The following is a 22,673-nucleotide window of genomic DNA, read 5'->3' on the forward strand; positions in this document are numbered from 1 at the left end:
TGTGGAGTGATTTGATCTTGTTCAGGTAACCAGAGTTGCTGGGAGTTGATGACAGTTGTCCTGCAGTCCAGCAGACAGCATCTCACAGGACCCTCCCACTCTCTGGCTTTCACATTCTTTTTGCTCTCTTCCCTGTTGTTCTCTGAACCCTGGAGAGATTGATATGATTGATCGACTTAAGGGTGAGCGCTCGATAGTCACTTATTCTCAGTCTCTGTATTGACTGATGTCCACTGCATCTCTGACCCAGGTTGAGAGAAACACTAATATATGGCTATAGACACAAATATCTAGAAATCAATTTGACAGCATGCCCAATTAGCAAAACAAACAAACAAACAAACAAACAAACAACTGGCAGGTTTCCTCTTAAGGTCTATGAACTCCCAAACCATGGGCTTTTGACAAGTTTATAGATACCAGGAATGAATTCTCTCCTATGAGACAGGGTCCAAAGCCAAGCTGAAGTGGTTGGTTATTCCTCTAATACGCCACTACTACACCAGTGGGCACATCTTATCTGGCAGGTTGGTGTTGTGCTATGCAGGGTCCACTGATGGGTGAGTCCATTGATGACTTTCTCCCTCGATATCTATAGAGCACCTTCCAGTGCTGTGGAAGTTAACTAGTGGGGAGGACTTTTCCTAGTCCGTTCCAGCTTGATTTTTCTGTCCTGCAACCAAAGAGGCCACCTCTTTTAAGTAATTTCTCAGCTCCCCACTTCCACCTACCATGGAGCCAAGGAGATACAAAGCAGGGCGAATTCTTTGCTGCAAGGTTCAGAGGCTGAGTTCTCTGCATCCTCCATTGTTCCACTTCTGGAAGAGCTTGTGACCATACTTGTTTTGTGGTTTCCACAGCTGGCAGAAAGAACTCCTACATCCCCAGCAACTTGGCTCCTGCTTGTGTCTAGGTCACCCGCTATGGGTTCCCCACCAAAGTACCTTCCATGCCTAAGGAGCCAGATTGTGAGGGGGAACACAAGATGGGGTAACAGAGCCAGCTCATCAGGATTGCACACACAGCCCTCAGTCTGATAAGCAGCCACCGGCATAAACAAGGCATGAGTCTTACATCCTTTCTGTGATGTAATCACATCATCTGCACAGCCTTGTACAAGTTCTAAGTTTCCTCTTCTGCTAGGGACCACACTGAGCAAATCAACCTGTGCGCCAGGGACTCTGCTTAGGAAATCCGAGAGTGATGGACAGGGTAGAAGTGACTTCAGTGTTTCTGTGAAAGCTGTCACTTTCTCTGTAGAGTGCTGTGACCCATGTGGTAGGCAGTGGAGGTTAATGTCACCTTTCATGCCTATGTGGAGGAGAAGCAAGGACGCACGTGAAGACGGCACATGGTCAAAGACAAGATGGCTTCTGGGTAATCTCCTATATTCATGCTCTGAGAATATGCGGGCATTTATAGGAAGAATGAAAACAGTTTATAAATGCAACCCTTTTGGATGTCAAATGCAGTTTTATTAACTCCTAATGACTCATAGTTCAACACGGAATCACTGAACCTCTAATAGCTTAGTCTGTAGTTATTAGGCTAAATAATTGTGGCGGTATCACAGAAAGGTACAGGGGAACTGACTGAGGCAGGGAGGCACCATAGTTAACAAGTGAACTCCAAAGACCTGCTGTGTGGCTTTGGGAAAGTCACTTTGCTTCTCTGTGCCTAAATTTTCTCACCTGTAAAATGGGGGAATAGTAAATATATTTATCTCCAAGAGTTAGTATGTGGAATCAATGTGTAAACTCACGTCAGGTGCTTGTATTGGTGCCGACACTTCTGTTTACTGAGTGCTTCTTATGACATTTTGGCCACTTACCTTAAAAACATTACTTCTTTCTTTATTTGAGATTGTAATATAATTACACTATTTCCTTTTCCTCCCTCCAACCCTTCCATATACCATGCCCTACTCCCTTTCATATTCATGGCCTTCCCACCTCCCATTCATTGCTGTTACATGCACATATATGTGCGTACATGTATTTTCCTAAATATAACCTACTCAATCTACATAATGTTACTTGTATGCATATATTTTCAAGGCTGACCATTGTATATTGATAAACAATTGGTGTGGTTTCCTCTGGTTGTCTTAGAAACTGTTCTATTGCTATGAGGAGACACCACTACCAGGGCAACTTGTAAAATAAGGTATTTAACTGGGGGGGGGCTTGGGGACTCCCAGTTTCAGAGGGTTAGTATATTCTCATATTGACAGGGAGTATGGCATCAGACTTGTTGACATAGTGCTGTAGCTGTAGCTGTAGCTGAGGGCTCACATATGACTTGTAAGTTTTAGGCGAGACGGAAAGGGGAGAGGGGAGAGGGGAGAGGGGAGAGGGGAGAGGGGAGAGGGGAGAGGGGAGAGGGGAGAGGGGAGAGGGGAGAGGGGAGAGGGGAGAGGGGAGAGGGGAGAGGGGAGAGGGGAGAGGGAGAGGCTGGGCTTAGTGTGGGCTTTATAACCTTAAAGCTCATTCCTAGTGACATAACTCTTGAACAAGGCCACACCTCCTAATTCTTCCAAAACAATTCCACTAACTGGGGATCAAGCATTCAAACATATGAGCCTATGGGGACTGTTCTCATTCAAACCATCACACTGGGCAAGACTACTCCCTCTCCCACCTCTTCTTAGCCTCCCTTTGTTGCTTGTATTTCTTTGTGTAGGGCTGAGTCTTTTGGGCTTTCCCTGTCTAGCCTGCCATGCCTCCTGCTGTTGCCCTTGTTCAGATCACATGTTGGTCACATTGGTGAAATGTTATGGTTGAAGTCTCGATATTACTCGGAAACACAATCTGCAAGCAAAAATCCCTGATCCTCTGGCTCTTAAAATCTTTCTCCAACTTTTCCCACTGTGATCCCGAACCTTGGACCCCAGGGTTGTATGGTAGATTCATACACTGGGATTGGACTCACTCCACAACTCTGCATTTCCAATGGTTGTGGATTTCTTTAATGGCCTTTGAATGTTGCAAAGAGAAGTTTCCTTGATGAGGGGTGATTACTGTAACCAACAGCTCTCTCCTCAGACTTTAGATCTGCTCAACAAGAGGGCAATTACTCCTGGTGCTTATGTGGTTTTTTTTGTTTTTGTTTTTTGTTTTTTGTTTTTTTTTTTGTTTTTTGAAATAGCAACTGCTATTTTTTTCAGTGCTTCTAAAGAAATACTGTCTGCACCTTTTTCTTTGAACAAGAAATGGTCTTTCTTTGAAGTAGATTTTGAGTCCCTTTTGTCATCTTTGTGTCTCCAGCACTTATTTGGCAAAAAACAAAAACAAAAACAAAACAAAACAAAAAAACCCACAGTTATTTCTTGTAAGAACTAAAGAGCAAGTCCCATCTCCCCTTTGGCATGGGAGAGTAGGAACAGAGGTGGGACTCGACCATGGTGCGAGCTTCCTCCGGGGAGCTTCTGACCACAGCAATTAAGAATTCACAAAGATGATTAATCTTACACGGCCCTGCTAGTAAAATAACTTGGATAGGCTCATTACACTGGGATTTCCCTTAAGAGCCCTAGAAGCCCTCTTCTGGCTTTTGGGCAGGTGGTTCTAATATACTGTAGATGTTAGTCATATACTATTTATAATAAATCTCCAAAGGAAGAATTCCTGATCTTCCTTGCTGCTAATACAGAATAATTTAGTGGCCAATATCTCTTTAGTGAGAACTTCATTGGGTAGTTTTCAAGGCATTAAAGATTTAGGGGGAGTGTAATGAAAGTGAATGTCAGGCTGGAGTTCTCACTTGGGTTGCTGTTTTCCCTCCTGTAGAGCTTCCTTGAAATGAAAGCTAAGCGGATACCAGCCCTGTATGCCTTCACTGGAATTGTGTCTAAGAAGATGTCCGACCAACTGATGTTTCTACATTGAGTACTTACTTAGGGGCACCTTCTGTGGCCTGGGTATCATGCTACAGTCTGCATGTATTACATGCTGCTCTCTTTGTTCCTTCCTTTTGGTTCTTGTAGTGACATGGTAAAGCCCTGATCTTGGAGACAGTGTGTGTGTGTGTGTATTGAATTACAACCTTGGGTGTCCTTTCTTAGGTGGCACCCCCACCCCTTTAAGACAGACTTTCTTACTGACCTGGATTGTCCCATGTAGACTAGGCTGTTTGGACAATAGCTCCCTAGATCTGCCTGTCTCTGTTTCCTCAGTACTGAGATTACAGTGCCTCTATGTGCTGCTTTTATTTTTAAAGATTCACTTTGTTATTATTTATGTATATGTGTGTATGCCTATGAATGTGTTTATGCATGCAGCTATAGGTGCCTCCAGAGGCTGGAAGGAAACATCGGATCTCTCTGTAGCTGGAGTTACAGATGGTTGTAAGCCACTGGCTATCAGTGCTGGGAGCTAAACTCCCATCTTCTAAAAGAGCAGTGAGCACTCCTAGCCATCAAGTCATGTTTTTAAAAAAGTCCCATGACAAGGTTTTTTTAGAACATGAATTCTGGGGATAGCACTGGGTTCTTGTGCTTGCACTTTACCAATTGACCTTTGTTCTGAGCCCCTCCGTATTTTAGAGAAAATCTTGGATGAATAATTATTTCTGAGGGAGTGGCCATAGATGTGCTACAGGCTTGGGGTAGGGAGATAACCTTTATATATTGTTGATGGGACTGCAGATTAGCCAGGTCTTGATGAAGATCAGTATGGGGTTTCCTCAAAATATTAAAAAGAGAACCTCCAGTGGTCCAGTCATATCACTTCTGCTTATAGATCCCTTAAGAATCAAAGCTAGTGTACTAGAGAGACACCTGTACATTATGTTTATTATGACAATATTTGTAAGAGCCAATTACAAATCAGCTTAGTTAATGTCAACAGAGGGGTAACCAAAAAAAAAAAACAAACCCCATGGTATCTGTACACAATGGAGATTTCTCAAGAAATAAGAATTAACATTGTATATTATATAAGAAATCATACTGAAATGACACATTTAGTAAAGTTATTTAAAAAAGAATGATAAAAGGGGGGGTGATAAAGGAGGGAAGCTTACTCACACAAGGCTTGGAAAATAGATAGGACCAGACACCCTAACCTCTCATCTATATGTGCGGATTTTGAGCTCTGTTGGCTAGTTCTGAGATGTTTTATGGAAAAGCTGGATGGCAGAAGCGAGTGAAGGGTTGCTCTCTATATGTTCTGAGCACTGGTGGCGGGCTCCAGGGCCTGGGTCAGCTATCGATGTGTCTGGGACCTGCTCATTCCCTTTGTGGGTGTAGAATAACCCCCAGTTTTCACCAGTTCAAGACGGGCTAAGTGCATGTGTATCTCCAGGGCTACGGTTGAACCTGAAGCTGGGAAGAGATGGACTCGGCCCATTTTTTCTTGGAGGCCCCGATTCGTTCTCACAGACTCTTGACCGCATTTAGCTTGCCTTCCGCTCATCACCCAAAGGGACTTACAGAATTTTAGGAGGCAGTAGTTACTGTTCGCGGCTCCATACAGTTGTGCAAAGTCTGTCCTTTTAATGACTCCTTTATCCTTTGGTGTTGTGACTTTACTTCTCACACCAAGCCCTAACTGGTATACCAGGAAAAGGATTCAATTAGCAGCGATGTCCACTGAAGGGCTTTATGCAGGAGGTAGCGCGCTCAGCACTTTCCCCATCCTGTCAGCAGCTTGGAGAAAGGCTTCATAGGGGCCGGTTAGGTCAAGAGCAGATGAGAGGAGATTTATAGGCGAGAAGGCTGATGCCAAGCATAACCAGGCTTCCGTTTTCTTCCTGGCTCAGGAGTTAGATTAATTCTCTAGCCTCATAACAATTGGGAGAGGCAGCACAGTGGAGTCCTGGCCAACAGTATGAGTGCTGACGTGATGTTTACAGCTTCTGCTCCCGGCAAGCCTCCATGTTTTCTCATCGGCTAGATTGAGGCAGCGCATGCAGCGGAGGACTCCAAAGCCCTCCCTTGGAAATGGCACGGGATAGCACGGCTAAGGTCTCCGAGCAGCTGTTGGCAGTAGGAGTCTATTCACCAACTCTGCTGCATGGAAAAATAAATCGTTACTCTGTCCAACAATGCAGACTTCGGGCTTTAAGTAGTAGCACACATTAGTTAACGCAGATGATATAGAATGCGGATCATGGGCAATACAGGTACTGACAATGGGAACTAAGAGAGATATTTGAAAGTAGAATCCGTAGTTCTTATTGATTCAAAGGGCTGGCGACGGGGAAGAACGGAATAATGAATTAAGAATGAGGACAAATCTTTGGTTTAATAACAGTGAAGACTAGGACCGTTTCTGAGGATAATGGATGCTGACAGAAAAGCAGATTTTGCAAGAGAAGGAAGAATTCAGTCTCGTAAGTGGGGAGTCAGAAAGCTCAAAGTGGAGATGTTTCTGGTTTTCTCTGTATGATTCCTTCTGGGAAACAGGTATCAGCCCTGCCCAGTACCTTGCCGAGCATCTCCATCAGTCTGACGTTCTGTGTTGTTTCCCTCCTACTTCTTAAAGCCTCTCCAAGATGATGCCATACAGCCTCATCAAACCAATTTCCAACTTTATAGATACAGGGCTACCCTGCAGAGATGGAAGAAGGCTCCGTGTGGTCTTGGTTAGGCCGCTTACCTCACCTTGGTCCCTACTCCACACCCTTTATAATTCAACCTTTGGCTGTTTTACTTGTACGTGCAATGTGAACACATGGTCCCATTACCCTCTCACTCCCCCTCCTCCACAGACCCTCTCCTTCCCACTGGTTTCCTCCTACCCTCCTGTTTTATTTTTTGTGTGTGCAGCTCTTGTGCACACGTGCCGTGTGTGCATGGTTACATTAGCCAGGCCAAGTGCACAAGACTTCATTCCACAGAGCTCCTCTCCTGTTCACCCTTTAGCTCTTAAAACCGTTCTGGCCTCCCTTCTGTGATGGGGAGAGGGTAGTTCAGATGTCCTACTTAGGAACGAGCGCTTAATAGTCATTTACTCTCAGCCTTTGACCAATCAGATCTTTATATTAGCTGCTGTCCCCTGCAAAGCGAGGCTTCTCTGGCCTGAGAGGATGGCTGTGCCGGTGTAAGCTTACCCGGCTTTTCTGGACGGAAGATAAAAGACGGCAAGATCGAGTATCCCGAGGCTTCTGTCTGTTTGGGTCTCATTGATTGTTATTGCCGAGAGGGTCTTAGGCTATCTCTAGAGGAAGGGTGATTGTTAACTTGTATGGTCTGACCAATTCCTCATGTCTTTGAGGTTATTGATAATTAAAGTGGACAATAATGATTTCCCATTTATTCTAGCTTTGGATGTTGGCTCGTGGAAGTACACTAGTGTCCTCTGCCAAATTGGTATTAATTGATTTCAGTTTTTATAAGTGGCCTCTCAAGTCTGGAGGTAAACCAGAAACCCAGATACAAGAGAGCTAAGCCTCCATGGCTAACTTCTGGAGCTGTAATCTTCCTTTCGTCTGCGTGCCTCACCTTCTCTTCTCTGGACTGCAGTCCAGGGGGTCTGAACATACGCATTCCTCTATGTCCCCTGAACATACGCATTCCTCTATGTCCCCAGTTCGTGCCTACTTTGCTGGGTTATGGAAAGGCGTGGCACATAAAGCCCAGTCAGGAGGGGCTCCGTCCCGTGTTACAGGAGCTTACATTGTAGGGAAAATAGAGAGTAAGGATTAAGCAGCTTAAAATGTTAGCAGTGAGGGTTGCAAAACTGCACACAAGGGACACCTGACCTAAATGTAAGCTGGTGTCAAAAATGGTGGAGTACAGACAGAGAGAGTCTGGACAAGAGAGAGAGAGGAGGGCGAGCGGGCTTGTTCCAGAAATGCAGGAGTAAAGAGGACAATTTTATTGCTCTTAGACTAGGTGATCTTTGTGTGGCCTTGTCTCTTGCTCACAGGGAGTGCTCCTCAGAGACACTCCACACTGACCACAGAGGACTCGATTGCCAGAGAAGGGGTGGGGCTGGGACTGTAAATCTTAAGCTCCTCCTATATTTGAGATTCATTTCTTCTGGTGTTTTCAGCCTGTAAACACCATTTGTGGACTGAAGTTGTCCTACTGCATTTCACAACAGGAGCAATTACTTTGTATCAGTTAACGATAAACATGATAAAATGTCATACAGCACACTTTACACACAAGAGAAATTATAAGAAAAAAAAACTCCAGTAAAGTTTGTTTTGAGGTGTGTGTGTGTGTGTGTACATTCAGCTCCCTACTTCTTTTAAAATATTTGTGCCCTAGTCCTAATGAATAAGATAGGGCACCACACTGGTATTATAACTGAGTGTGTGTTATTTTCATCCCTTTGCAAACCATCAAATACGGCATATGGAAGAAAAGATTACAAACCCAGGCAAACGTGCCTGCAATTTCAAGCATAAACTCCAGGGCAAGGATGCTGGAAACTGGTAGTTTACAGAACATGGCTCTGGGGTCAGGGTGGGGGTGGGGGTGGTGCGTGGCAGCTGTAACTGATAAGAACATGACAGAGATGTTTGCATCAAAGTAGAGGAAGGGGGGCACTGACCTGGAAAAGACCTTGTAGGAAATATCTCTAAGATTTCCAGGGAAATCTCAGCTGAGTCAGGTTCATGAAACACAAATGTAAGAAGCTGCTCTAAAAAAATGTAAAATGTGAGGTTTTATTTCACCCCTACCCCATGGAATTGTTTTCTATTCTTTTGGCTTTTCCAGGGAAGTCATTTCCATACACGCTATAGGGAGAACATGCTTGCAGAGCACACTCGGGGTGGTGAGAGATAATGAAATCTGAAGTGTCAGCAGTTTGCAAGAGGAAGCCCCCCATCCCCACCCCACCCCCCACTCCCCAAGCTCTGTTATTACCTTATTCAATTTGCACTTTATTTTGAAGCAGATGTATAGAAATAAGCAAATTATTAATTCAAGCTTGTCTTCAATTTTGTGCTTGGCCTGCAAACCTCTACCATCTCTTCTTAGTTCCCCAGGCAGACTGCTGAGGGCCCGGTGATAGGCAGAGGCGGGCATATTCATTATTCAATACGAGCTGCAAGCAATTTGATATTTCACAAAAGTTCGTGGCAGAGCTGGGCTTGGGGGAGGTGTCACTCAAGGGAATGTAGTCTCGACTGCTCCCGTTGTCACGCTGAGCACTGACATTAACTATGTTCGTGTGCTTCCAACAAGAGGCTCATTCTGCTGAGAGTCCTGGTTTCAGCCAGCTGTTTTTGTCCCTGGGACATATTCTATGCTTTGTATAGGTGAGCACTTCTTGAGCCAGGCCATATGCTCAGCACCACAGGGACTTCATGTGTTCCGTCTGGAACCCTGGGAATAATGAGATCCCAAATAGCAAAGGTCAGAGTCTCCCTGGATAGCAGCCATGTTGGGTGGAGGTGGGGTGTGCATGGGCACAGCTCTTGATGGCTCTGCAAATTTTGAATGAAAAAGTCTTTGGGGGTTCATTTGTCTTAATGTCTTCACTTTTCCTGAGTAGAAGCTTAGGATTGGAGAGGTGAGTTGATTTGTCCAGGGTCACACAGGCTGCTAGTTCGATGCAGCTTGGAGATTATATTGCAAATATCCAGATCTTTCAACTAGGTACCCCTCCTGCTAGGATGACAAACACCTACAATGGGCCTGGGATCTAGGGACTGCTCGGTTCAGAAATTGAAATGGCAGTGGTTTATGAACTAGAATATATTTTCAAGGGATCAGTCCAAGACATATTTGCTCTTAATGTTTCTTCTCTCACATGAGCACAAAGTCTGAGAAACACTTTCCCAACATGAGAGAACAAATCTCATGTCTGCAGTGTGTGAAGACTTGGGGTCTAAACTGCTCCCTCCCTACCCTGAAACCACCCAAACAGGAGCAGAGAGATTCTATATAGTCTTTTTAAAAAGTAATTACTTACTTTATGTATATGAGTATACTGTAGCTGTCTTCAGACACACCAGAAGAGGGTATTTGATCCCATTACAGATGGTTGTGAGCCACCATGTTGCTGGGAATTGAACTCAGAACCTCTAGAAGATCAGACATTGCTCTTCACCACTGAGCTATTTCTCCAGCCCCTCTATACTGTCTTTTGAGAAAGTATCTTACTATATAGCACTGGTTAACCTGGAAATTGCTGTGTAGAACAGACTTATAGCCATCCTCCTGCCTCTACCTCCCAAGTATTAGGATTATAGACCTGTAGCGGCTAGCTAGGAGTGAAGATGTTCCAATAGGAAACACTTGTGCCTCCCCTTCAGTTATTATACTATAAAGACAATGGACTCCAAGAAATTGGAATTTCTTCAGAAGTCTCATGCTGGAGAAGAGAAAGTTGGGAATCCTGGTGCCAGACTGCAAAGGAACTTGTCTCTGAGGAAGAGCTTTTGTGTACCACCTTGTAGGAGACACTAGAACTGAGACGATGGTGGGTCAGGGACCCCAGGACCTTGATCAGGACTGCTTAGGTATGCACCCCTTTATCTTCTCCTTAAACCCAACCTCATTTTAGACACAGCAGGATGCTGACATTGGCCTTTTTATTTGTGACTTTTCCCAATGTGCTCCTATTGAACAAATGCCATTCTTCTGAGCTTTATTATCACTTGTCTCTTGAATTGGCGTATTAGGGACAGGTGGGTAAACCTCCCTTGTAAGGGTTGCCAGGGCCCAAGCTTTGGCCCAAATAACTGGTAACAACCCCATCAACCTGTGCTTCTCCTGTGCTTTGTAAAACTCTATTCTCATGACCTGTTCTTACTAGGTAATAGCTGCAGCCACATTTGGCTGAGAATAGTTCACATGAACAATGAACAAATTTGGGTGGATCTAGCAGACAAAACATAAAACTCTGGGATACACTCACCACCAAAACTCTGGGATGGCCCTATCATCAAAACTCTGAGATATGCTGGACACCACCATTCTAAATAGTGTCCTTCAGCAGCTGGGGCTGTCTGGGCTGCTGTTGTGACTCATGTTCTTGCCATAGACAGAAGTACTTAATCAGCAGACAAAGATATAGACAACTCCCAGGGGAGAATGGTAGATTTACTGGGCCACAGGAGGAGGCTAGCATACTGCCCTGGTAGGGCAGAAAGGGAAATTAAGGATGTGAAGACAGTGGACCTCTTAGCCCGGCAGGTAGCACATTAGCCTCATGATCTGAAAGAGTGTGGGGACTTAAAAAGCCCACCTCCCCGGGTGCCCACAGTCCCTTGCTGTAGTTGAGTTGGCTCTCAGTTTTTAGACACACGCACACATTCTGTGCTTACTGCACATCACACACTTGGCTGTGATTCCAGACAGTGTTCTCCCCAGTGTGGTAGGAAGGACTTTGGAGACTTCAAAGCCCATAGGGAGTCTGTCAGTTTGAATTAAACTCATGACTACACCAAGATGTTTCTCCCTTTCCACCTGTCATTGGGCACAGTGGAGATTTCCATTCATAGGACATGTGATAGGCAGCAGATTGAATGTTGAAGCAGGTGTGAGAGTCAGCTAGTTTTTATTAAGACATGCCCCCCCACCAAGAGTTTGCAATGATAATGATGCCATTATTCATGCTAAATTTTGTTTTGTTTTGTTTTTAGAAAATGTAGTTATTTTACATAATATGTTACTTATATTAATTTGTAGTTTATTACTGTTATTTTTAAATGAACCAACAAACATTTTATACATTTTTGTTTTAATTTCTAATTGGGTAAATATCAGCAAATATAACTCACATATGCAAAAAGTTATTTGCAGGTCCTCAATATTTCAAAAGTATACTGAGGCCAAATATATATAAATGGTGTGTGTGTGTGTGTGTGTGTGTGTGTGTGTATGGTCCTATGTATGTCAGTGTATGTACAGGTATATGCAGAGAGGTCACAGACCAACCATGGGTGATATTCCTCAAGAGCTGTCCACTTTGTTTCTCTGAGACAGAGTTTCTTCCTGGGGTCTGGAATTCACAGGCTATTGAGCTCCAGGGATCTATTAATACCCACCTCCCATGTTTGGATGCAGCCACCAAGCCTAGCTCTTTACATGGGTTCTGAGACCGAATGCTTATGTATTGGAGCATGTTCCTAACTGGGCTTTCTCCCTATCTCAAAATCATTCTAATTTAATCAAGATACTTTTCTGTCCATCTCTGTTTCTCTTTCAGACAGATGCTGGGCATACGTCAACTGGCGGTCTTTCCTCTCATGGAAATCACATTGAAAGTATGCATTTCTATTCTAGTAATGCCAGTATTCAGCCCTTCAAACATCTCCTCTATTAGAGCTGTCTCCAGATCTCCAGAATTCTGTTTTATGCTGGATTTCTACTAATAATCTACACTGTGACTCAACCCAGATTGCAGCAATTTGGGTTTTTTTTTTTTTGTTTAGCTTTTGGGGCAGCATTTTTTATTCCCTATCATAGGTGTGCCTTGACTCTGCAGTAGTCTTCCCACCCATGTCTCCTGGGCACAGGGATTAAAGGGTGAGCTACTGTGCTCCAGTGATTTCGTAGTCTTTAAAAAATAAAAATCCATCACACGGGAGAATGAAATCTATAACCCACAGTTCTGCAGTAGAACATTCCTGTGTCCGGAATATAGCTCTTAAGAAGGAACTTTAAAAATGGTGTTTGTAGCTGGCAAGGTGGCACAATTGTTAAGAACAGTGGCTGCTCTTCCAAAGGACCTGGGTTCAATTCGCAGCACCCACTTGGCAGCTCACGACTGTCTGTAATCCCCATGGAAACATAAATAAAAATAAATAAATCTTTAAAAACGAGGCAGTGGTGGTGGTGGTGTACACTCTTAATCCCAGCATTTGGCAGAGCATTTGAATCTCTGTGAGTTCAAGGACAGCCTGGTCTACAGAGTAAATTCCAGGACAGCCAGAACCACACAGTAAAACTGTCTTGAAAAATAAACACAAAACCAAGATAATAAATAAAATAAATGTTTTTGAATAATAGACATACCATGGGGAATAGCGTGGCTTTCAAGATCCTTGCTTTGAGGGAGACACTGTTTATGGAGGTGTGTAAGGTGTGTTCATGAAAAACATCTTCTCATATTCTGCTTTTTTTTTTCCCATCAAAACCACAGACCTCACACAGGTTGTGGTTTTAGCAGCATGCTTATTTGTAAACTCTAATCTTGAGAGTTGCCAAGTATCTTTCTGATGGTAAGCAACTTTATGCTGACTTTTGTGCCCTGTGTTAACCCTCAGCAACAGATAGGTACTAATGCCTCAGAATCCCTTTCTCTGAATCTTTCCAGTATCACTAAGCTTGCTTTTGTTACCTTTGAAAATACGTTACATTATCTGTGTTTACAAGAGCCTGCATGGTGATTAGATTTTAGAAGAATTTGTATATTTTTTGGGGGGGGGAAGACATAGAGCTTTAAACCTCTCTTAAGAAAGAACCCTCAACACTCCCTGTTAGAACTCCTTTGGCCAGGCTGTGGAGCAACCTCTGCAGGAGAATTCCTGCTGGTTTCCATATCAGGACTAAAGGAAAAATGTAGCCATCGGTCTGAACAACGGAGGATTACCTTTTCTGTCTTCTAGAGAGATTCAAGGTATTGATCCAGGTCTGCAGAAGGGCTCTTTGCTTTGTTTACCAATGAATTTTAAACAGACAGCATCATGGTGATTCAAAGGCCAGTGAATTACAAGGAGCCAGGAGTGTGGACAAGCATAAGGTGTAGGAAGTGTTTCAAGTTTACGGCAGTGGAGCCAGCTCTTTACAACACTGGGCAGCTCTACTCCACATGCAATTCAATGTCAGTGCTTTCTTTAAATTGAATACTCTGTGGGTAGATATAGATCGTCTCTCCCATCTGTCCATCTGTTCTTCTTCGATGTTGCTTTTGCCCCACAGGAGGTTTGCTGGGAGGTGCCAGTTCAGTGTGCTCAGAGACATCTCCAAGAATAAAAGAGAGAGGCATGTCAATTCCCCAGCGTTTGCTCTCTTGAAAATATTATAAACATTGCGATTCTTACTTTCCATCTGCATATAACTGTGTATTTTATATTTTGTGCACAATTATTGGTTTTTTTTTCTTTTCTTCTTCTTCTTCTTCTTCTTCTTCTTCTTTTTTTTTTTTTTTTTGGTTAAATCCGGTCAAGGATGATGAAGTGAAAAGTGACTGGTGCAAAACTAGAACAGGAGATAAATTCAAAGCTAGTCTGGTCTACATAGTGAGTTTTAAATCAGCCTAGGCTACAGAATGAGACTATGGTTGATGACTATTGTCTCAAACAACAATAACAACAACAACAGCAACAACAGCAACAACAACAGAGCAAAGGGGAGGAGAAGAGAGGAAAGTAGGGAGAAGAGAGGAAGGGGAGCAGGAGAGGAAGGAGAACATGGCAGCATCCAGGCAGGCATGGTGCAGGCAGGAGCTGAGAGTTCTACATCTTCATCTGAAGGCTGCTGGTAGAATACTGACTTCCAGGCAGCTAGGATGAGGGTCTTCAAGCCCACACTCACAGTGACACACCTACTCCAACGGGGTCACACCTTCTAATAGTGCCACTCACTGGGCTGAGTGATACAAACCATCTCAGGTGGGGGTCACAAGAACCCTTTCCATCCCCGCAGTGTATAACTTTATCTTCTCATAAAGTTTAAATCTCTCTTCATTGTTCAAGTCTATACATCTTGAAAAGAAAAAACCAGATGTAGGTAAATGAGCTTTTTTTTTTTTTTTAAATTCCACATCAACAAATATTCTCTTGGTTTCAAAGCAATGGCATCTCCATTCCTTTAGAGTAGTGGGATCGCAGTAATTGAAAGTGAAGTATGATTTGGTTTGTTAGAATATAAATTTTCAGGATGCATCTTTCAGCAAAAAAGAGACAGATTGTTATTAATAACACTTGTAATAATGAGTAGTGTTTAGGATGAGACTCTAAGGTTGGAAAGAGTCCTTGAGGGTATAAGTTATAGCCACTCAATACTTGAATCCCCTTGTCCAACCCCTCAAGGGTCATCCAAGCTGTGCTTAACCACCTTTGGCTATCTGGAAACTCACTGCCATTATTTCTTCAACAAATAACAACTGTCATGGTTCAGATGATCAGAGTCTTAATTTATCATCATAATGTGTCTAATTGCATTATAATTATCTATTACTGAGATAGGAATTTACTATGATATAAAAAAAAAATCCCTTAAATCAATCACACTTGAACCACAGCATCCTCATTTGCATCAGACATCTTTAATTGGAGAGGGCTGGCAGAATTGAGACCAAAGTGTTGAAAGAGACCTTGAGGCATCCTGGGGCCTAATGTGTCACTTTCAGGAGGTTAGGTGCCATGATGGTCCTTTTTATAGATGCTAAAAGAGGAGCCTTTGAAAGGGAGAGCTGTGGAGTTGGAGCAATAGCCTCCTTTCAGGGGCCTGGGGAGATGGCTCAGTCAGTAAAGTTTCTTGCCACACAAGCCTGAGGATCTGAGTTCAGACTCCATGCAAAGAGGGGAGAAAAACAGTTGAGCATGATAGCTTATCTATGACCTCAGTTCAAATGTGGCAGGAAAAAAAGTGGATCCCAGGAACTCGCTGTCCAGCCATCCTAGTCAAAGTAGGTAGTTTAGGAGCCAACTGGGTTTAGAAGATGGCCAGTGTTCACTCTCATTTCTGGGGAAGGAAAGAAAAGACCATTATGCACACCTATAAATCCTGCCTTTTATAGTAATGAAAAAATTACAAAGAGCCAATGCCATTTTCTTTCTGGATACAATTAGCTGATCAAACATCTTAATTTGGAGGGATCGCAGCTGATTGAGTTGAAGGTAGCATGCTGTTTAGTAAAATCTATGGCCATGGCTAATACCACAGATTGATTTTCTCTGTCATGAACATGCTATTATGGATTCTACCTTTTCTAGGAAATTAACCCCTCCAGTTCCCATCCCAGCCATCAAAAACGCCCCCATGTTTGGGAAGGGCCTCACATGGGAGATTGTGGGATGATCCCAGAGGCCTTGACAATCCCTGCTGAGGGATGATAAATCACTTGTGCAGATTCTGGCTGCTCTTCAGGGAACCTAAACTCTGTAGCACAGACCCTAGAGTTGGTACATGTAACAGGCTCCTAGATAATTCTGAAATTCTTTTAGGTTCAGGGTTTAGGAACAAAAGACTGTCTTCCGGAGCTTGAAATTCCAACAATCCCCTTCTCTTTAGTCCCTAAGAATCCCAGATAGGGAAAGCCATGGTCCAGTGCGTGGGGTAGTGGTGAGCAGGAGCTAGCTTCCGGTATGGTGGGAGATGGTGATGGGAGGTCCCTCGAATGAGAGCTTAGCCAGCAAGAGGGAGGGCCTAAGAATCAAAGGGAAACTTTGCATTTGATAGTGGAGCTTGAAGCCAGCTCTGCGTGAGTGGACCCATCCTGGAAGCCTGCCATCTCAGTTCCTCAGAGATGAAGATGATGATAGAGAGCGGGGTAGAGGATTGTTGGGTTTCAAGAATTTATACGGGATGATGGTTTTTATCCTCTTCCCCAATCCAAGAAACAAAACAAAATCCAACCGCTTTGTAAACTAACCGTCAAGTTTGAGTGCTGAGTCTTTACTGGAATTTATTAGATGTGAAACTAGCATGGCTTCGCTTGAGGGGAGGTTGCGTTGGTATCTGATGGTGGAAAGGCGAATGTTCCAATTGGGGAGAATTATGCGAATGGACACACAGCAGTCCTAAAGGGGACAGGATTCCAGAGTTGTGCACGATGTTGTTTGTGCACTCTCTGTCAGACCAGGGCTTCTTGAGGCTAAAGCTACAGGGTTGAAGGAGAGGCCAGCATTGCCCCTTCCCTGGCACAGGACCACAGCCACGAAACCCAGTAAAAACCAGTTCAGTTTATTGAAAACACTGTTTCTGAGAATGATTATGGATAATCTTTCTCTAGAATTAGGAAGAAAGAAACAAAAAAGGACTTTTTTTTTTTAAAGGGTATTTCAACAGTTCTTCAGTTAGATTAGATTTCTCCCAAGCTTAGGGCGTTAGCTTCTCCTTGAATTGTGCCTTGCTCCTTTTTCTTAAGATTATGACATGTTAAATGCTGATTTACTCATTTCTGTAATTAGATGTAGAGATTAGAATCCCCTTTATCTTACTCTGCAGTTTTCCTTTATGGGAAATTATGAAAGAATAATAGGTAAAAAGTTCAGAATGGGAGAAAGAATAAACAGAATGCTGAAAGGATAATAAAATATTTAGTGCTTTTCAATTAACTGTTCTCACGATTAGTACACTAGTATATTATATCATAAAAATCATGTCTATTAATTTTTTGCAGCCATTATCCTGACTGTGATTTACTCCCTTCAAATCATTAACAATGCCATTAAAAAGGTGGATGGAGATGAATGTCCTGGAGAGAGTTCAGGGATGTAATAGGATTATTGTTCAGGGTCACATGGAGATTGAAGAGCAGAGAATGGAGGGGAAGGGCTGGGAGAGAGAGGTGCTGAAAATGGGGAGAAGATGGAGGAGGGGGATGCACACAACCCCATGGTGCAGAGTCAAGTCGGTCCCTCCATGAGAACGTAGGGGAAGGGGCCTTCGCTGAGGCAACACTGCTTCAAGTGGAAGAAGATGCTGTGTATAAAAAGCTCAGTGACTTGAGGGAATGGGCTTTTCTTGCAGTAGAAGTTCATTGCTCAGGGAGGAGAGTCCTTAGGGTTCGGCCCCGGACCAGTGAGGCATTTATATTCCAGGTGATGCTCACGGCTCAAGGTCAGCCCTGCTATCCAGTCAAAGAGAGAACCCTGACTCTTTATAAAGAGTTCTCTTTCTGGGAAAGTGAAGTAAGCCACATAAACAGAGGAGACTGGGGTGCTCCGGTGTTGTAGCTGTGCTGTGTGCTGACAACCTGCAGACCCTATCTCTTCACTTCTCTTTTTGGCTAAACAGCTAGCCCGTCTTCAAGGCTGGTGCACCATTAACATCCCATATGAATTTGGCCTATGTATGGCAAGCAGGTTTATTCCTAGAGAGAACAATGATTTGGTTATTGTTCTTTCGTTTTTTGTTCTTCTCACTAGTGCTGGGACAACAAAAAGGCCTCAGTGAGATCAGAGCCAGTTTGAATACCAGGTCTGAGGTCTTGATTTCCTGTCTTAGCTGCTGTGGGGTGCATTTAGAGATGACCAAGGAGTGTCCTCTCCAAATACCGTCCATTTTGATGGCAGAAGCCAGAGGTAGGCAACTCTGGTTTTAAACTTTTTTTTTTTTTTTTTTTTGGTTTTTCGAGACAGGGTTTCTCTGTGTAGTCCTGGCTGTCCTGGAACTCACTCTGTAGACCAGGCTGGCCTCGAACTCAGAAATCCGCCTGCCTCTGCCTCCCAAGTGCTGGGATTAAAGGCGTGCGCCACCACGCCCGGCGGTTTTAAACTTTTAAATAAGACTTTTCCCTGTGAAAGCTGGCCCCGGGATCCATCTTCATAGGCCGGAAATAGAAAAGGGAAACCGACTAATCCATCAGGTCGAATTTCTAGCAGCCCAGTTTGCTTGTGAGAATCATTTTTGGCTTGGGCATTTTAACCAGGGAACATAACATTTCTCTATCCTATTAATACCAGCTGTGGGTAGTTGGTCAGCATTGATATTCACTGCCAGATGTAAGCTGAAACCTCAAAAAAAAAAAAAAAACTCCTTTAAAGTAAGTTGTAATGCCAACATTTTATAAACCTGAGACCATGCGTTTTATTATTTTTCTAGACCTGCATTCCTGATAATAATTTCAATTATGAAACCTTATGATTTGAAGACATATATTTGTTTATGCAGATATTAAGTGTATGTGGAAACATTATAGATAGTATCTAGTATCCATACATCCCTTTAATTATTATGAACTTAGCCATGTAAGTGGATGAATGGGTGATGTCCTGACCTCACACATTGCTACCACTTTCTTGATCATTTTGGATCCTTCCAATGGAGTCAATCATACCCATTGCTTGGCTTTAGTTAGAATCAATAACGAATGACTTTGTATTGTCATGTTTTGTCCATTGGTGCAACTCAACTTAAATGATGGAGGCCTAAAGGCCTGTCTTGCTTTTCTTATATACCTATTTTTGTTGTTTGCTTGTTTGTTTTGAGACAAGAATTTCTCTCAGTAGCTCTGGCTGTCCTAGAACTCACTCCATAGATCAGGCTGGCCTTGAACTCAGAGATTCACTTCTTTCTGCCTCCTGAGTCCTGGGTATGAAGGTGAATGTCATCATTGCCTGGCTATTTGCTTATTCTTTTAAAACCATTTTAGAGATTAAAATATAATTAATTCACTTCCTCTTTCTTTTTCCTCCCTCCACTTCCTCTCTATACACCTATTCTTAAAATGGTAAAAGATCTCTCTAGAAATGGGAAGTCCTCTTAGTGGGACTGAGCAGGCTGCCATTAGACTGATCATAAGACATGCTTCAGGAAATCAGAGTCCTACCATGTCCAGAGAGAGGAATTCTCAAAATCTTTGCTGCTGGAGCCACTGGGCATTTGTGAAGCATCACCCGCTCAGTGGCTGCCAACCAGGGACTCCCACCTCAGCTGGGCACTGGGACTTTCAGTGTAAGAATTGCTGATCCCTAATGCTGAAGATTCTGACCTACTCCTTTTGGGCTGGCATTCGAGCAGCAAATTCTCTCTCTCTCTCTCTCTCTCTCTCTCTCTCTCTCTCTCTCTCTCTCTCTCTCTCTTGTCTGAGGCATGGTCTGGCTCTATAGCTGAAGCTGGCCTTGAACTTGTGTTCTTCGTGCATCAGCTTCCTGTGTGCTGGGATTCCAGCCCATGCTATCACACACTACTGCCTTTGCACTTTTAAAAGATTTGTGCGTGATTATTTTGGTATTTAGAGAGAGTTAAGAATAATTGTCTTGTGTAGTTTGAAGGCAAGCTTACAATAGTACCTTACTTGCATCAAGTAGGAGACTACAGTGAGGGGGGCACTCAGCATTGCTCAGATAAACATGTCTTAGTTCAAGACATGAACAGGTTCCTTCTCTCATTTTCTTTCCCTCCCTCCCTCCCTTCCTCCCTCCACTCTCCCTCTCTCCCTCCCTCCTTTCTTTTTTTCTTTTTGGAGGGAGGAGGCAGGGCCACACTATATAGGTTTAAATGACCTGGAATTTGCTATTTAGATCGGGCTGGCCTCGAAACTCACAGAGATCCATCCACCTCTGTCTGCTGAGTGCTGGGATTAAAGGTGAACATTACCACTGCCAGTCCGAAGCCTTTTCCTTCTCAGAAGCCCCCGGTCCCTTTCTGAATGACGTGTAAACACTGTGTGGACCCTGTTTTCATCACATCCCAGGAAAACGCAGCACTCTAACCCCACCACTTCTAGGGCAGAGTCCCACACCAGAAGCCACAGTGCTTCCCCTGAGAGACCGGTTTTCTTTATGGGACACAGCCTTCAGTGAGGTAAAGAGATGCAGGGGCACAATAGGCAACATACGGTGTGGGGGTGGGAGCAGAACTCAGCAACTCAGAACCAGATAGACTGATTTCGTGGGGGAATGTGGGCCCTGGTGAGCCTTATGATTTTTCTCAACCAGCACCCCCTTTCCGTTTCTGCAGCTCCCCATAACCACAGCTCTGAGCAGCGTGGGAAGACAAAGACAGCTGTGCCCGCTGGCGGCCTCAGATGTTCCCACAGCAGCGCTACACTGCAGGGTCCCCAGGGTCATCAAATATGCAGAAGGATGTTGGAGTCCTTTGTATCACAGCCAGAAATGCCATGTGCTCGGCGTTGGATCGCACTGGGCTCTTGTTCCTGCCAGTAGAAGATTGTGAGAAAGGGGAAATGGCTCTTTTATCAAACTGTATGCTGATAGCAGATTACGGGTGTCTTTGTGCGCTATAGAATGACAGATTTTCCAGGTTCTTGTTCAAGAAAAATGGCTAACCGAGAACTGTACTGGAAAAAGAGCTCGTCCATTCCAGAAGAAAACCACTGTTCTTAGTTCTCACTGTAATCCATTTTTAAAGGCTACAGCCTGCCTGTCCTCCTTGAGACGAGCCAGCCTCAGCCCACACCGCAAAGCCTGTTGGGTAGTTAGTTGCTTTTAGTTGATTAGCTCGGGAAAGCTAGACCTGCCTTGAAACTCCCTGGTGGCTGGGGGTGCCGGGAAATGCCACTGGGTGAAAGAGCACATGGCCACACAGCAGATGCCTCCTCCATTTCCCTTCAAACGTGAGACTTCTTTCAGAGGGAGAGATACAGCTTTCATAACTGAGAACTAGAATATCCAACTTGGGTGACATTTTTTTCTTCTTCTATTTAAACTGTTTTTCTTAACACAGCTAAGAGTACTGTGTTTTCGGAGTTTTGTCTTTTCTGAATGACTGGAAAGATTCACAGGAGCTTAATATTATTTCACTGGTCAGTGTTGGCCAATGGGAAGATTAAGTGGGTTTCTCTACCAGCGGCCCTTGGTCCAGTTTAAGCAAACATTTCCTAAGTGACAGGGATGAGAGAATAGAAATTTGTTCAATAAATTTGCCAATGAAAAAGCAGGGCGTGGTGGTCTGCCTCTTATTCGAGCTGGTATTAAACTGTGTAAGTAAAACGGAAGAAGAGGAGGAAAAGAGGAAGGAATGAAGGAAGGAACAACAACAACAGATAAATGGGAACTGTAAAAGTTTCGAAGGCTGGTTATGTGTAGTACTAGAGCAAACATCACAGCACAAGCCGGGACCTGATATTTACAACACACCTTAAGATATAGCAAATTGTGACCAAGATCCATGTCTTGGAACAAGCAGGTCATCATCTGTCTTTTTCACACTAGGTCAACGGAACATGTCCTCTGCACAGGAGGTGGTAAAAATGGAGCCTTCTATGATTCTGAGGTGGGTCGCTGCTTTCATCAACTCTAGGCTGTAGCCTCGATGGTTGCTGGCCTGAAAGGCAGGCTGAGTACATGTGTGGATTTAGACTGAGGACATCATCAAGGCTCCCACGGAGGGAGAGATTCCGACTCTAATGAGCTGAGCGACCTTGACCCAGCCCTTCAGCGTCGCGGGCCTTCCCTTTCTCAGCCAGGAAACAGATCTCCTCAGGGAGTAATGAGAAACTGAACTGTTCTCAGTGTCTGAGAAGATGTAAAGAAACCATGTTAGTTTCTAATAAGACTATTTCTTTAAATAAAAGAAATTCATGTAGTGGGCAAAGCCCTTTCTCATTATTTCGTTTTATGTAACGTTAGGTCTATGAGTTGTACCCAGTGTTAGGTCTCACTGGGAGGTTCCCGTGTGTGTGTGTGTGTTGTGTGTGTGCTTTGCTTGCTCTCACACTTTGTCTCCTCCCCCCACTCTCACTCTCCTTACCCCACCCCATCCCCACCATGGACATCCCACAAATGTCAGACTTTTATTTTCAGGACGTGTCTGTTTATTTCTTTTCTCTTCAGAGTCCACATATATTTTTTTTTGTGTGTGTGCCGAGATTATGTTTTTATATTTATTTGTTTATTATCAGTGTGCTTATTTATTGTATGTGCACATGCCTCCTATATACGTGCAGCTTATGTATTCAGGGGTAAGAGGAAGTCAGAAGGAGTGTCAGATGCCCTGGAACTACAGTCATAGGTGGTGTTAAGCTGGCATGTGACTGCTGTAAACTGAATTCCAGCCTTCTGAAAGGGCAACCAAGCCCCTTGTTGCCAAGCTCTCTCTTCCAGCCTCCCATGTGGCCTTTTGATCAGGCTGG

This window comes from Mus caroli, unplaced genomic scaffold (genome assembly GCF_978045245.1).
Source record: "Mus caroli unplaced genomic scaffold, Mus_caroli_1 scaffold_2, whole genome shotgun sequence".
In the NCBI taxonomy this organism is placed as follows: Eukaryota; Metazoa; Chordata; class Mammalia; order Rodentia; family Muridae; genus Mus; species Mus caroli.